Raw genomic sequence first — 14,152 nt, forward strand, 5'->3', positions numbered from 1 at the left:
TCCTAACAGCGATTCATACATTTGCATCACTTCTTGTCCATAGGGGCGCAACGATTAACCTTCACTGGCTCCCGGGACATGTGGGAATTAGTGGCAACGAGCGTGCTGATGACGCTGCGTGCTCAGCTTGCGATCTCCCAGACATCACATTCCCACTACGCCCTAGTCCCTCGCACCTCATCCGCACTCTCACTGCCACCATAGGAAGACTATCCCTAGAGGACCATCAGCTCTGGGTCACGGAGGGTTCTTGCTCTGCAAAATGGTATGCTACTGCCACGTCGTATTCCCTCCTGTTGCCCCCCCCAGGACTACCTAATTTTATTGTAGTCCGGCTTCGCAGATTGCATCTTGGGTTTCTTTGCTACAAGCAAATTGTGGGTATGGAGCCAGACCCATGTGAACATTGTTTGGCCAGCTGTGAGGAGCCCCTTCTTCATTATCTTCTGGACTGCCCAGCCACCACCACGCTCAGGTCTGAGCTCGACTCAGCCCTAGCCCGATCTGGTGACGTCTTTATGGACGCTGCTGGCATTGTTGCCCATGCTCCATTATATACATTAATTACTACGGTAAGGGATTATCCTCCACCTCGCTAAAGCAAGTTCTTACTTCTACGATGGAACACATTCTATCCATTTCTCCTTTCTCTGAAATCTCCATTCTTGGAGATTTCAATGTTCACTACCACCTTTGGCTCTCCTCTCCTTTCACGGATCCACCTGGTGAACAAGCCTACATCTTTTCTATCCTTAATGACCTAGAGCAGCTTGTACAGCACCCTACCCGTATCCCTGACCGCCTTGGAGAGAGCTCCAACATACTTGACCTCTTCCTCACAACTAATCCTTCTGCTTACTCTGTTAATCTTTTCTCTCCGTTGGGCTCCTCCGATCACAACCTTATTACCTTAACCTGTCCTATCACTCCGGTACGGCCTGTGGACCCTCCAGAGAAACGTCGTCTGTGGCATTTTGGAGCCGCAGACTGGGAGGCCCTCAGGCAGTACTTCTTTGATTTTCCCTGGAATGATTATTGCTTCCATGGCCGTGAGCCATCTGAGTGTGCCTTGCGCATTACGGAGGTTATTCTCTTGGGCATGGAAGCATACATTCCTTTCTCATATCCTTTGACTAATGCAAGAAAGCCTTGGTTTCATCACGCTTGTTCTAATGCTGTCCGCAACAAGGAGAGGGCCTACAAAAGGTACCGGAGCCAACCCACCCCTGAATCACATCATCTTTACGTTTCTGCCCGGAATCGTGCTAAGTCTGTTCTTCACTCTACTAAAAATAATTTCATCCATACTAAATGCTCTCAACTCTCCAACTCGAATTCTTCCCGCTCCTTCTGGCATCTTGCCAAAAATCTTTCTAACAACTTTCCCTCATCATCCTTCCCTCCTCTTTTCTACTCTGATGGTTCTGTAGCTATTTCTTCTACTGATAAAGCAGATCTCTTCGCACAGACTTTCTCCTCCAATTCTACCTTAGACGATTCCGGTGCTGTTCCTCCATCACTTCCCCCCTCTGACTTCCTCATGGCTGACATTAAAATTTCTTCAGTTGATGTATTTTCTGCCATCACTGGCCTCAGTACTAACAAGGCATATGGGCCTGATGGGGTCCCTCCTGTTGTTCTCAAGAACTGTGCTTCTGTGCTTACACCCTGCCTAGTCAAACTCTTTCGTCTTTGTCTGTCAACTTGTAACTTTCCTTCTTGCTGGAAGTTTGCTCTCATTCAGCCAGTCCCAAAGAAGGGTGGCCACTCCCAACCCTCCAACTATCGTCCAATTGCTTTAACGTCCTGTATTTCAAAAGTTTTCGAGTCAATTCTTAATAGAAAAATTTTAAGGCATCTTTCCTATCACAACCTTCTTTCCGATCGTCAGTATGGGTTCCGTCAGGGACGCTCCACTGGCAATCTTCTCACCTACCTTTCAGATTCCTGGTCATCCTCCTTTCGGGACTTTGGCGAAAGCTTTGCCATTGCACTTGACATCTCAAAGGCTTTCGATCGAGTCTGGCATAAATCTTTAATTTCCAAACTGCCCTCCTACGGTTTCTATCCTGCTATCTGTGCCTTCATCGCTAGCTTCCTTTCTGGTCGTTCTATAGCCGCTGTTATAGACGGCCATCGTTCTTCTCCTAGATCTATCAACAGTGGTGTTCCTCAGGGCTCTGTCCTATCACCAACTCTCTTCCTTTTATTCATCAATGATCTTCTAAGCTGTACATCTAACCCTATCCACTCATATGCTGATGACTCCACCCTTCACCTTTCCATTCGGTTCCCGCAACGCCCATCTCAACAGTTACTTCAACAAACAAGGGATGAGGCTATGGCACACCTAATGTCTGACTTGGCTCGTATCTCTGACTGGGGTAAAAATAATATGGTTGTCTTTAATGCATCTAAGACTCAGTTCTTACACCTTTCAACCCGACAAAATCTTCCACAGGTATACCCACTAATGTTTAATAATATTCAGCTTAATCCTACATCATCCTTGAACATGCTTGGGGTTTCATTTACTCGGGACTTATCTTGGAAAGATCATATTACATCTCTTGTAAAATCTGCTTCCAAGAGATTGGGTGTGCTAAGCCGACTCCGCTCTTTCTTTACCCCTGCGCAATTGTTGACTCTATACAGGGGTTTTATCCGCCCCTGTGTGGAGTACAACTCTCATGTGTGGGGAGGCTCCCCTCATACAGCTCTTCTCAATAGGGTGGAGTCAAAGGCTTTTCGTCTCATTAACTCTCCTCCTCTTACTGACTCCCTTCAACCTCTGTCTCTTCGCCGCACTGTTGCATCTTTATCTCTTTTCTATCGCTACTTTAATGGTCACTGCTCCTCTGAACTGTCTGCTTGCATTCCTCCACCTCTACGACGGGCGCGTAGCACCCGTCTGGCAGCAGACTCTCATCCTTTTTCTGTCCAACTCTCTAATGCAAGAATTAACCGTTACTCCCAGTCTTTCATTTATGCAACAGGTCAACTCTGGAACTGTCTCCCTCTGTCTGTATTTCCTGCTGCCTATGATCTCCAGTCTTTCAAACGCAGTGTGTCCAGGCATCTCAAAATGATCGGATCTTGAATTTGGCTCTATATTGTATTTTGTTTTTCTCTTGGAGGGAACTGTTACTGCGGGCTCATGGCCTTTGGTTCCTTCTTCCTCGCATTAAAAAAAAAAAAAAAAAAAAAAAAGTAGTGCGCACCTCTGACGGGCTCTCTGTTTGCCCGTGTTCCAGGAAACTGGGACGAATATCACACAAACACAACAAACTCCCGTTCTCTCCCTCACTCTCTCAGACTAACTCTTACTCATTATGTTATTGTTTCATAACAGTATGTTACTTACAGCTTAAAGTAATGGAAAAAACATTGATGTTGTACAAATAGCCTTTAAAAGAAAGCCCCAGTTCATTTTTTCTTTCGTTTTCGTACATATATTAAATAGGTATCACTGAAAATATAAATCTATATACTGTACTGTAGTATGTATGTATGTTACTTTCAGTAGGTATACTAGGTAACAGTGTAAAAGAACATTTGTTACATTATACAGTAAATAGCTTTTTCCTGAACCTTTGCTCTAAGCTTCATTAAAGTGACACCGACATGTATATGATTTTTTTTTTTTTTTTTTTTTAATATAAGTATATATAAGGGTGAAGTGCTTGAAAGGGTACAGCAGGGAAGAAAGGTTGCTGGTACCTTGAAAGCAGTGATAAGAAGCAGGGAAGTGAGCATGGAAGTGAAAAAGTTACTACATGACAGTATTGTGATACCAACTCTAATGTATGGAAGTGAAGCTTGGACGTTGTTGGAAGGACACAAGTCAAGAGTGAGAGCAGTGGAAATGAGTTATTTAAGAGGAGCCTGTGGAGTCACATGGAGAGACAGGCTGACGAATGAGGATATAAAGGAACGTTGTGGCGTTGATGTGGATGTGATAGGAAGCGTTATGAAGAACACACTGAGGTGGTTTGGCCATGTGGAGAGGATGGAGGGTGATAGACTGACGAAGATAGTGTATGTGAGTGAGGTGGAGGGGGGAAGAGGGAGGGGGAGGCCGAGGATGAGATGGAGGGATGGGGTGGAGAGGTATATGAGAGAGGGGGGTGTGAGTTGCGAGCAGGGCAGTGAAATGGCAGGGGACAAGGCGACTTGGAGGCGATTTGTTTGTGGCCACCCCAAACGGGATTGAGGCGTCTGGCAACAGATAGATATACTGACATTACTGGTACACAACATAACCACTCAGACTGATTAATATTATCAAAACTGTATATACTGTATTGCTATATAACAGATTTTTGTTAACCTTTCCTTCATGTACCTTTTTCTTATCCAACATAGCGGAAGCGCCGCTACATTTCATATCAAGTAGCGAAACCAGTAACGCAACTACTTTTTCGAGCTAGTAACGGGAATGGGAGCGCCGTTACTTTTTATTAGTAGTGTTCCCAGCATTGCTGGTGTACAGGAAACCATTTGGCTTGTCACTCAGTGTAGTCACCCATAGGCAGAAGGAAGAGGAATGAATGAAGGAAAGAAAGACAGAAGAGGGAATGTAAAGTCACCCGTAGGCAGAAGGAAGAGAAAAGAATGAAGGAAAGAAAAACAGAAGAGGGAGGAAGGAAGGAAGAGAGGAACAGGCAGACACCCAAAGCAGCACTACATTAAGTGAGTGGATGGTGAGTATTTTTGGTTGGTGGGGACGCTCACCATCCACTCACTCGATGTAGAGATGCTCTTGGGTGCCTGCCCTTTCCCCTCTTCCTTCCTTCTTTCCATCCTTCCTCTTTGTCTTTCATTTCTTCATTCTTTCCTCTTCCTTCTGCCTATGGGTGACTCTAAACTGAGTGACAAGCCAAATGGTTTCCTGTTGTACACCAGGAAACCATGTACTGTTATATGCTGGTTGGTAACCATATAACCAAATTATGGCACCTGGTGGTTTAGTGGGTAACTAAGGTGCTCAAATCGGATTGAGCCGGTGAAGGTTTATATCCAAGGGATGGTAGGGGTTTATTGCTCATGTAATGCCACTCAGGGATGAGTGAGGCTGGTCACTCTCATCTTAAATGTCAGGACCAACTTGCCTAGCCCCGGGCTCCTACGCTCCTCTTGGGGCAATGGAGAATTGGATGATGAATGAATGAATGAATGTAGAGCCACAATATTGTCTTTTTCTGCCACTAAGCTATGTGGAATAAGCTGCCAAAGGACAAAAATCTGGGCCAAGTTAAGATGAAAGAACTACAGATCACCACACCTACCTTCAAAACATCCGGAGAGTAGAACGCCAAGATGCCTTCAAAGATTATCACATTGGCTCCATACATGGTTTTCTGAAAATAAATAAATAAATAAAATAAATAATTAAATAAAAATAAATACATTATCACCACCAACACCACCACCATCATCATCATCTGCTACATACAGCTTTATATCATCATCACCATCTGCTCCATACACCTTATATCACCACCACCACCACCACCATCATCTGCTCCAAACATATTTTTTTGAGTTACAATACAGCTTATGAACATTAAGTTACTGAAGCAGCATATATCATCACCATTTGCTCCAAGCACTGTTTCTAAGAGGCAGCTACAATATGGTGTAACTTTCATCACCACCACCACCACCACCTAAGGATGGAGTACAGTAGGATCTGAAAACAGAGATGTGGTAAAGCACAATAGTGAGAAGTACAATCGGAATGCCAAGTGAAATAGGCCACACATTCATCCACTTATCATTCAAACTCCCCATTATCAGCCCAAGAATAACCTCCTGAAGTCTGTGTAGTGCAATCCCAGTTAACCAAGAAGCTTGGGAAATTTACCTTCCTGGTTACTGAGTTTTCCTGGGTATCAGATATATAGTCTTATACAGAAGCCTCTCGATCTTCAATTGATTTTGGGACCGAAAAAACCGATCGAAATGCGATTTATCAAAGTGCAAATTGATAAACTTATGGAAAATAAATGAATGGGACCGGCGTGTTGTCGACAAACTTAAACCAACTTTTACGTATACACTTATACCCACCCAAAATCATAACACAACCATATAAGTGTTTACATTTAGTACATATTTACTTACTGTTAGCAAGAAAAGCAAGAAATACAGGATGCATTCACTTTAAAATAGAAAGAATGAAGCTTATGTGGTAGAGCGTTGGTTCTGGTTCCGAGACAATTCGCCGTCAAGCCAATTCCCCATCAGACAATTCGCCTTCAAAACGTGAACGATTCCCCGTCAGGACAATTCGCACCCTGGACAATTCCCTGTCATTCTATAAACAGTGTAGTTATTATTAATTAATCAATACTTTAATAACTATATTTCAGGGGGATCCATCAAAGTCTATGTTCAATAGCGTAGGCTTTGGGTATTATTTATCTGTTGCACCTTTAGCCAATAATTAACTAGTTTCTTCCTTGCTGTAGTCGCCTTTGAATTATATTTTAGCATCACCCATAGCTGTCTTCATTAATGACAGCAAATTGCTCCGAAACCTTGGTTCCAAGGCAGTGGTTGAGTCACTGCTGCCTGCCACCACTGCCACCCTCGCTGCCATCACTCGTGTTCGCCCCAACCCCGCTTGAGTGAGCACCTTCTTCCTTGTCCTTGTCCCAATCACCATGGCCACTGCTGTTGATGCTTCCACTGTAACTTCAATGAAAGCGAGCAAAGAACAGGTACTGATGTCACAAAAAAGATTTCAAATGTTTGAAAGAGGGCAAGCTTCACCAAGTGACGGTAGGTGGCATGACAGATGAACAGATGAGCATCGACTTGCACTCGCAACCCGGCCTGAGTGATCGAAGCACGGCTTTTGAAATCCAAGCACAAATTTTGGACGAGCGGGCGAGTCCGATCGAAGTACAAAATATCGAAGTAAGGTTAATCGAATATCGAGAGCCTTCTGTACTGTACACAGGTTGTATCACTGCAGTATATACCCCTTGTATCCAGGACCACACTAATAGATTCCATTTGATACATAACCTCACACTAAACAAACCCATAGATGTTAACACATGTGATGGCAGTGTCTTGCAGTAGTGCAAGATGCACACAGTAAGTCCATTTTGTTAAATACTGTATTTCATAAAACATGGAAAAATAAACTAAATTAATAAATCTTCAGCATTTATTGGTGAATTGATGCTCTGGAAAGAAATGTTATACAGTGGCATTATCAATGCTCCCTTGCTCACAGTTGTGGATATGGCCACGGCCCACCCATTTATTTCTCACCTGACTCCCTCACTCCACCCCTCACTCGCCACTCAGCTGTTATGCACATAATACAATACATATGAATTGCAAGCACAGTAATTTTACCCAACAAAACAAACCTTCATTTCTAACAGCTACATTGAACTTCTCTGCCCGTGCAAATGCATTCTAAGATGATGTATAACTTCATATTAGAATGCATTTGCGCTGGCAGACAAGATAAAATCTAGCTGATAGAAATGAAGGTTTGTTTTGTTGCATAAAACTACTGTGCTTGCAATTCCTGTGTACTTATTGTATAAACCGCAAAACAGCTGAGTGGCGAGTGAGGGGTGGAGTGACAGCAGTCAGGTGAGAAATAAATGGGCGCACCACGGCAAGGAAGCTGTGATAATTCTATGGTATAACACATCTTCTGAAATCATCAGTTCACTAATGAATGCTCAAGATTTGTTTGTATAGTTAGTTTTCCATGTTTTTATGAATTAAATAATAATATTTAACAAAATGGGCTTGCCAATGTACTGTAAGATGCTGGAAGCTTTTGGTGTAGAAGTGAGACCTGGGCAGTAAAGGAAGACGATATTCACAGGCTCAAACGTACAGAAAAGATAATGACTAGGTGGATGTGCCGTGTGTCCTTGAGTGCAAGGTCTGGGGGGGGCTAGGTTTATGATGGAAGAGTTAAGAGATGGGATGGGACAGTAGTGTATTGGTGTTATGATAAGGAGAGGTAGACTGAGATGGTTTGGGCATGTGAAATGGATGGGGGATGATAACTGGGTGCAGAAAGCGAGAAGTGTTAATGTTGGTGGAAGGGATGTGAGAGGCAGACCGACAAAGACCTGGGACGAGGTCACTGAGTGTGACCTCAGGGTTACAGGATGAAACAAGGATGCTGCCAGAGATCGGGCAGCATGGAGAGCTACCATTAGGCTAGGTGACCACGGCCGATGCACGCAAGCATGTTGGAGCCTTCAAAAACGAAAACATGGTAATGGCCATAAGCATACTGTCATTTAGATGATCCATGATGGTGTTGCTACTGTCTGGGATTAATTGTGGGACATCACTACAACAGAGTTTAAGGTTGCTGTGTGACATGTTGCTCAAAACCTTGACTGTTTTGGATGTTCTTATGATTTACACGTCCACTGATGAGACTCGCTGACAGTACTGTATATATCTCTTAACTCTCTCCCATTCCCTGAAGATGTAGACTGCATTAAAAGGGCAACTTCAGCCTGCAGTCCATCAGCTTCAGGTTTCAGATGAGCCTGTGCCACAACTACAAAAACCTTCTTACCACATCCATTCATATATACGGTATATATATACCATATATATATAAAACTATACAGCTTACCATCTTTGTTCCTTTGAATGTGTGACAAATCTGAATACCGGTAAATCAACCTTCTTACCCTAACCAAAGTGTCTGTTTCTTTTGGATATGTTACAAAGTTGTATACTGAAATTTCAACACTGATAGCACAACCACCCCACAGACTTAAACCCCATAAAAACACACTGTATAACTCACCGTCTTGGTTTCTCTTGAGTGTGTGACAAAGTTGTATATTGGGACTTCCACCTTCTTGCCTTCCTTTAGCCGCACCAAAGTCTTTGCTACCAGTTCAAAATCAAAGGCATCAGGGTGGTCGAAGTTGTATTCATTCTTTGCTGCCTCTTCATGTTGCTTCTCTGAGAGTACCTGGACAGATGGACAAATATAGATAGATAGAAAGTAGACAGACAGATAGATAGACTGATAGACAAAGATACAGATATAATATACTGTAAATTTCTACTTTTCCAAAATAATTTTTTTCTTACTTTTTTAAATGTAATATATTTACTTTTAATCCTCATTTCTTATGTAAATGCCTCATTTCCAAAATCAACGGAATCATGTAAAAAAACACACACCAGAAAAACCCTGGCTTCCAAACTGCCACTCTCACTTAACACGCACCTTATAGAAAGAATCAAGGGAGAGTAATGTCACCCACGGTACATCAAGCTCTTCTATAATTTTCCGGGCAACAGTTGTTTTCCTGAAGCACTGCCACCACACACACCTTAGGAAAAAAATATATATATATATCATCATCATTGTACACATCTTTGGATTGGCTACAGAGGATGACCTTAAAGAAATAAACAAAAAATTTAATAAGATAGCTCAGGTACTAACATACCAAGATAAATTCATCACAGGACAGAACTCGGCAATGAAAACAATTGTGAAAAATCTGAAACAAGCAGAAAACGTAGCTCTCGAGAGTATAGATAAAATAAATGACTTGGAGGGTAACGTTACCCTTTTCCAGCACTTCTCCATCATCACAGAACATATTGACACGATTCTACTACAATTAGAGAACACTAGAGATCATTTCCGGGCACTTATGCAAGGAATTTCGAATGCTGGTGATGGCAAGATCACAAATGACTTACTCCCAGTTCATGAGCTACGTCCGATAGTTAGTCAAGGCATACATAAACATAAATTGAAGCCATTGTTCCGCAGTAGGGAATTTATGCAATATTACCCGTACTTGGAAGCAACACTAACACCAACATCAGTGATAGTTCATGTACCATTCATCACGGAAGACCTGTTCACAGTATACCAAATACACCCCTTCCCCTATAGAAACAACAACACTTTAGTCATCATCAACATCAACACAGACACCGAACTCATCATGGTCTCCAAGAGACGAGACACTGTCACTTTCGCAAGTGAGTCAACGATTGAGCGAAAGTGCCGCACATCCTTACATGCTGTTCATCTTTGTCCTGCGTACATTTTCACGTTTCAGCCTACTGATACGGTCCCTTGTGAAATGGCTATCATCAGAAATAACAATATTCATCATCATTGCAACTTCACTTTTGCTCCAGATAAACTTGTACACCATCAACGCATTGGACACTCGCAGTTTTTTTATTTCCCTCATAACACATCAGTTTACATAGTCTGTCCAGATATACCACCATCTCATACATCAGCCTCAGGATTATACATAGCACCAGACTACTGTGCGGTATTTACACCATCCATGTCTACTTTTTCCACCATCAATCACTACGCCATTATCAACCATACACACAAACATTTCCACCCACTGCCTGATATGGACTTAAACATGAGCACAAGTATTAAGCTGACTTCACCTAAGTTTGAAACTATGCAGCTGATCAATGAAACAATGAAGCCCTGGGAAGATTTGAGTTTGAGTATGTTCAACCCATATTATGTGTATAGCCAAGCACCTTCTGTCTTTATAATTATCTGCATTGTGGTTGCAGTATTGCTGTTGGCCATGCACAGAATGCATGCAAGAATTGCTAATTTGGAGTCATTGTTTAGTGGGGGGAGAGTTAACATCACAGTTAACCACCCTGAATGAAGTGTATATATTTTGTATATAGTATTAATTATATATAAAAAAAAAATAATAAAAAAAATAATAATAATAATAATAATAATAACACAAAGAAGAATGACCCATATATGACAAACCAGTACCATTATCTTTGAATGAAATATTAATAACTCTTACAATAATCTTAATTTTAAACTATTTTTATTCTTGCATGTATGCAATTCACTATAATAACCCAAGTACATACTGTATTACAGTTAAATAATTTACTTTAATGCATTTATTCCAATATGTATTCAACTTATTTAAAATGTAATATTACTGAATAATCACTATTTACTATGAATAATATATGTATACAATATTCATACAATTATGTTACTTTACAATATTATGTATTTCACTTAATTAGCTTATAAGTTCATTATAATGTGTATGTAGTATGTATTAATATATTATAACTATTAAATGTCGATGGTACGCCATTTTCGCGCGGCCGAGCAAATATAGGACTACATAATAGATAGATAAATAAATAGATAGATAGAGAGACAGATAGAAGCAGGAAGTCAAATGATGAGAAGGTGTTGTGTTTGCGAGAAGCGAGCAGCGCTAAACGCTTACACGGAGGAAAGCTGACGACAGCGGCCAGTAAGGAGATGATGCAGTTAGCTGTCAGCAGTCCTCTCGTGAGAAAGTTCTGTTGCCATGAGGAACATACGTGACACACACACCCTACTACACCAAATTTTAGGAAAGAGAGTTGAGAAGGAGACAAGCGACCCTAGAGAGAGGTCGAGACGGAGATTAGCCTTAGAACAGAGAGAGAGAGAGAGATAGCGAGACAGGGAGGTAGCTACCCAGGACTTATACTATTATACCTGTTTAATATTTCCAAGACAAATAAAAATAGTCCCATACTATTCTTTACCTCTCCCGTCACTACATGACATCTGGTGGGGAAACTACTACAAGATATAAAAGCCGCTCGACCACAAGTCTAAAATATACTTCTCTACAAGTAACTACAAAGTCTTTATGACAACCCTGTTTCCCCCCCCCCCAAAAAAAAAACAAAAAAAAAAAAACATCACCATTATCATCAGCCCAAAGATATAAATAGCCAAATAGCCTATCCTGTAAAAACAAAAATAATATACATGGAGAAATAAATAGTTTCGTATGTAATACATAATAGCATTATGTGAATCTGACCATCATCATCATCATCATCATTGCTATTCCATTTTGTACCAAGTCATTTATACTCTCCATCATGCTTACATACACTGACCTTGGTCACCTAATGGTAGCTCTCTCCACGCTGTTCAATCTCTGGCTGCCTCCCTATCCAGTTCCTTATTCCTGAGGTCACAGTCTATGACCTTGTCCCAGGTCTTTCTTTATCTCTTGCAATCCTATCCCAACATTCACACTTCTCACCTTCCACACTCAACTGTCATCCTCCACATACATCACTACCCTCATTAGGCCATGCACAATTAAAAAAATAATAATAACAGTTTAAAATAGAGGTTATTATAATCATCATCATCATTTCATAGATGCATGGTGTACCCCTTTCACAAAATAAAAATATTCCTTTACACTCAAGAGATTCACCAGCACACTCAAGAGATTCACCAGCACACTCAAGAGATTCACCAGCACACTCAAGAGATTCACCAGCACACTCAAGAGATTCACCAGGATTGAACTTGCTGGTGAATCTCTTGAGTGTGCTGGTGAATCTCTTGAGTGTGTGGAAGAGTTTTGTTATTTGGGAGACATGTTGTGTGCTGGAGGTGGGGCTGGAGCTAGCTCTGTGGCTAGGGTGAGAAGTGGTTGGAAGAAGTTCAGGGAGCTCTTGCCTCTCCTGACATTGAGAGGGCTCTCCCTACGTGCTAAGGGGTCTTTGTATGCAGCATGTGTTAGGAGTGTAATGCTGTATGGCAGTGAGACCTGGGCAGTGAAGGAGGAAGACATTCGCCGGCTCAGACGTACAGAAATGAAAATGATTAGGTGGATGTGCAGTGCGTCCCTGCGTCCAAGGCCTGGAGGGGCTGGGTTTACAATGGAAGAGTTGAGAGGTAGGATGGGACTGGAGTGTATTGGTGTTGTGATGAGGAGAGGTAGATTGAAGTGGTTTGGACATGTGGAGAGGATGGGGGATGATAATTGGGTAAGGAAGGTGAGAAGTGTTAATATTGGGGGTGGGGTTATGAGGGGTAGACCGAGAAAGACATGGGACGAGGTCATTAAGTGTGACCTTAGGGTTAAGGGACTGAACAGGGAGGCTGCAATGGATCGTGCAGCGTGGAGAGCCGCCATTAGGTGACCAAGGCCGACACATGCAAGCATGTTGGAGCCTTTAAAAACGAAACGAAAACGAAACGAAACGAAAGAGAGGTGGGGAATTGGAAAATGTGAGTACGTTTAAGTACTTGGGTAGTGTGATGAGTAAGGATGGAGGTTTGGAGGGTGAAGTGCTTGAAAGGGTACAGCAGGGAAGAAAGGTTGCTGGTACCTTGAAAGCAGTGATAAGAAACAGGGAAGTGAGCATGGAAGTGAAAAAGTTACTACATGAGAGTATTGTGATACCAACTCTAACGTACGGAAGTGAAGCGTGGACGTTGTTGGAAGGACACAAGTCAAGAGTGAGAGCAGTGGAAATGAGTTATTTAAGAGGAGCCTGTGGAGTCACATGGAGAGACAGGCTGACGAATGAGGATATAAAGGAGCGTTGTGGTGTGGATGTGGATGAGATAGGAAGCGTTAGTAGGAATACACTGAGGTGGTTTGGCCATGTGGAGAGGATGGAGGGTGAAAGACTGACGAAGAGAGTGTATGTGAGTGAGGTGGAGGGGGGAAGAGGGAGGGGGAGGCCGAGGATGAAATGGAGGGATGGGGTGGAGAGGTATATGAGGGAGGGGGGTGTGAGTTGGGAGCAGGGCAGTAAAATGGCGGGGGACAGGGCGACGTGGAGGCGATTTGTTTGTGGCCATCCCAAACAGGATTGAGGCATCTGGCAATAGATAGACAGATGTTGCTCCACTCATCCTTGGGCTCCCCCTCCCCATCTCCCTCCCTACTCTCCATCTCACACACTCTCCTAGTCAGTCTCTCATTCTCCATCCTCTCCTCACACCCACCTGAATATGTTACATTCATGTTGCTCCACTCATCCTTGGTCTACCCCTCCCCAAATGAGTCTATTAGGTGGTGCTGTCTATCTATCAATCTATCTATCTGTCTATCTATCTGTCTATCTACTGTGTTCATCTGTGGGCAAAATGAATCTATTATGTGGCGCTGTATCTATCTATCTATCTGTCTATTGCTTGAAAGTGGTGAATGCAACAAAACAATGATGATTTTCCAACTCTTGTCTTTGCACTGATCTGTGGCCAAAATGAATCTTTTAAATGGTGCTGTGTATCTATCTGTGCATCTATCTATCTATCTGTCTATCTATCTATCTGGCTGTC

The 14,152-nt window shown here is 42.3% G+C and overlaps 1 pseudogene; it reads right to left on the bottom strand.

Moving 5' to 3' along the window:
• Nucleotides 1–13,835, bottom strand: part of LOC145412562 (uridine-cytidine kinase-like 1) — a 28,554-nt pseudogene extending 14,719 nt beyond the window's left edge.
• Between the last annotated feature and the right edge of the window lie 317 nt (nucleotides 13,836–14,152).

This window comes from Coenobita brevimanus, chromosome 93, assembly GCF_032717465.1.
Source record: "Coenobita brevimanus isolate Jiangsu-jjx chromosome 93, ASM3271746v2, whole genome shotgun sequence".
Classification (NCBI taxonomy): domain Eukaryota; kingdom Metazoa; phylum Arthropoda; class Malacostraca; order Decapoda; family Coenobitidae; genus Coenobita; species Coenobita brevimanus.